Raw genomic sequence first — 3,014 nt, forward strand, 5'->3', positions numbered from 1 at the left:
TCAGCACCTGTGGCTCAAGCAGCTAAAGCACCAGCCACATACACCTGAGTTGGCAGGTTCGAATCCAGTCCCGGTCTGCCAAACAACGACAGCTACAACCAAAAAATAGCTGGGTGTTGTGGTGGGTGCCTGTAATCCCAGCTACTAGGGAGGCAGAGGCAGGAGAATCACTTCAGCCCAGAAGTTGGAGGTTGCTATGAGCTGTGATGTCACAGCACTCTAACCAGGGTGACAGCTTAAGGCTCCATTTCAAAAAAAAAAGACTTACATTAGAGCTGAAATAATTGTTTACCGACTGTGGATGAAGCAATGGATTAACTCCAGTTTAAGTTTTACAAAAACTAGCTGCGTGACCATTAGGTTAGTATCTTCATCTGTAAAAAACAAGGGTATTAACACTGGGTGTTTCTAAAGCAGTCTCAATTTATACGTGTGACTAGCACCACCTGGTGGACATTCATATAATAATATATGATAGGGAAAGCTCCGTGGCCGGAACAGAAAAGCTGCTAGTTTATGGCAGAAGGCTTAGTTCTTCCTAGCAGTTCTCTGTGGCAGCCTCTTCAATAATTCATAGTTTACTGAGAATATATGAAACGCTTTAGTTTTCCGGAAGAAAATGAAATTTACGACATTTATATTATGACAGATATTTTCCTTTTAACAATTGAGAGACTGACATCCCGACGATGCTTTAGAAGCAGCCACAGACAAACCTATTGTACCAGGCGGCACCAGCTTACTTGGCAAAAAAAAAAGAAAATGTTACAAAGAAAATCTGATGGAGAGTTGAAGAAGCAGTCTCAAGCTGCTAGAGCCACCAGCATCCCTGGAATCATGCACTTCAAGTGAAACTGTCTTTAGTGCTGGCACAACTGGAAGGAAAAGGCACCATTTCTATAACCTACAACTTGAATGTATTCCCTTGGAGTTGTCTGAGCCCAGGCTGGCGGAAACCGGCAACTGGCCTATCTTAAACCGACTGTGCTTGGAGCTTTGGGCCTTGAGGCTAAGAGGTGTGTTGTGTTATTTCAGCATGTTTTATGAATTGATTCCACAGTGTTATTACAGCACCAATTTTAGCCTTCAGAAATCATCCTAAGAGTCTATCTTGGCCACCCCCTGGATTTCAGCACACTTGAGTGCAGCTTAATTATATCTGGCATTGCTTCATGCCCTCTGTACAATTTCCCAATCCTGGGATTCATGTGCTGCCAAAGTATAATAATCTTACATTTTCTCCTTTAAGCACTGAAACTAAGAAGGCTTTAGGGCTTTGAGAAGGAGGGGGCAGTTCTTGACATGAACTGTTTTAAGACCTTTCTTTTGTTCACCAGAACTATAGATCAAAAAAGCTCTCATTTCTAGCATATCCAATTAGACTTTGATTGAAAGAACAAATGATAAAACAAACTTATCACTGTGTACCTATTCCGGGCCAGGCCCTTAATGATTCATCCCCATTCTCCTCTTACTTTAACTCTGTTGAGTATTATTTCTTCCAGATTACAATGGATGGCATGAGCTCAGAGAAACTTTACCAGAGATCAGAAAGCCAGTAAGCAGCAAGACCAAGATTTGAATTCAAATCCCCTCTTTCTACTGTTTCTTCATCTGTGCCTTGGTGATATTAACCAATAAGCTCAAACATGACCCTTACTCCCTACCACCACCTATTCACTTCTAAATGACCACAGAGAAGTCCAGAAACTAAAAGTTACATGCAATTGGGCAGCGTCCGTAGCTCAGTGGGTAGAGCGTTGGCCACATAATACCCAGGCTGGTGGGTTTAAACCCAACCTGGCCCAACTAAACAATAATGACAACTGCAACAAAAAAATACCCAGGCATTGTGGCAGCTACTTGGGAGGCTGAGGCAAGAGAATCACTTAAGCCCAAGAGTCGGAGGTTGCTGTGAGCTGTGACACCACGGCACTCTACCACGGGCAACAGAGTGAGCCTCTGTCTCAAAAAAAAAAAAGTCATACTCCATTAAGTGGCAAGAATAAAGTACAACAATCTTAGTACACAAGGATTCTCAAAAAGGACTTAAGGATTCTAAGTGCATGATTTTTCAAGTGTCAAGGGACTATTTAGAACACTTATTGTGGCCTGGGACATAGGCCACATAGGTGCTCAATCAATATTTGAATGAAAGTTTGTTTTAAAATGCTTAAATCCTCACAGTGTAACCTCACAGATTATTTTACTCATTTGCAAAAGAAAATGAGGCACTTTAAAATGGAAAGATCTGGCACTCACCATCTTAACCGAGTGGTCAATTTCAGCCTCACCATGTTGGGACAACCTAACAAGGTGTGCCTCTTGACACAATGCAGTCAGAAAGGCACCACACGGTTCATGTTATATTCTTGCCAAAAGTAGAATCCAAATCTACTAAAGCAAACAAGAAAAATCCAGGATGTGGGACGCTATACCCGGCTTGCCTAGACACTTCAGGAAGTTCAATGTCATGGGAGAAAAAAAAAAAAAAAAAACATAGAGGACTATTCCAGATTAGAAGAGGAAAGATTTATGCGTGAACCTCTAGACCAGATTCTAGATTAGGGAAAAAAGTTTTAAGAAACATTTCAGGACAATAGGGACAGTTTATTCCATACACATCTATCATATTAGATATTATTGACTTATTAATCAGCTCAGGTTTGGCAATTATGGCGAGGTAGGAGAATATTCTTACTCCTAGGAGATTAACTCTTTTCAGTATTCAGGGGTGAAGTGTCATGGTGTCACAACTTAACATTCAGTAATTCAGCAAACAAATTAGATAAAGCACATGTGGTCAGCTGTTAACAGTTCGGGCATCCAGGTGTGGGGGTGAGGGGACACTTCCTTGGGAGGTTTTCTGAAAGATCAACTCCTGGCTCGGCTCCTGTGGCTCAAGCAGCTAAGGCATCAGCCACATACACCTAAGCTGGTGGGTTCAAATCCAGCCTGGGCCCACCAAACAACAATGACGGCTGCAACCAAAAAATAACCAGGTGTTGTGGCGG

Source organism: Otolemur garnettii, unplaced genomic scaffold (assembly GCF_000181295.1).
Source record: "Otolemur garnettii isolate 467f Iridium unplaced genomic scaffold, OtoGar3 scaffold00057, whole genome shotgun sequence".
Classification (NCBI taxonomy): domain Eukaryota; kingdom Metazoa; phylum Chordata; class Mammalia; order Primates; family Galagidae; genus Otolemur; species Otolemur garnettii.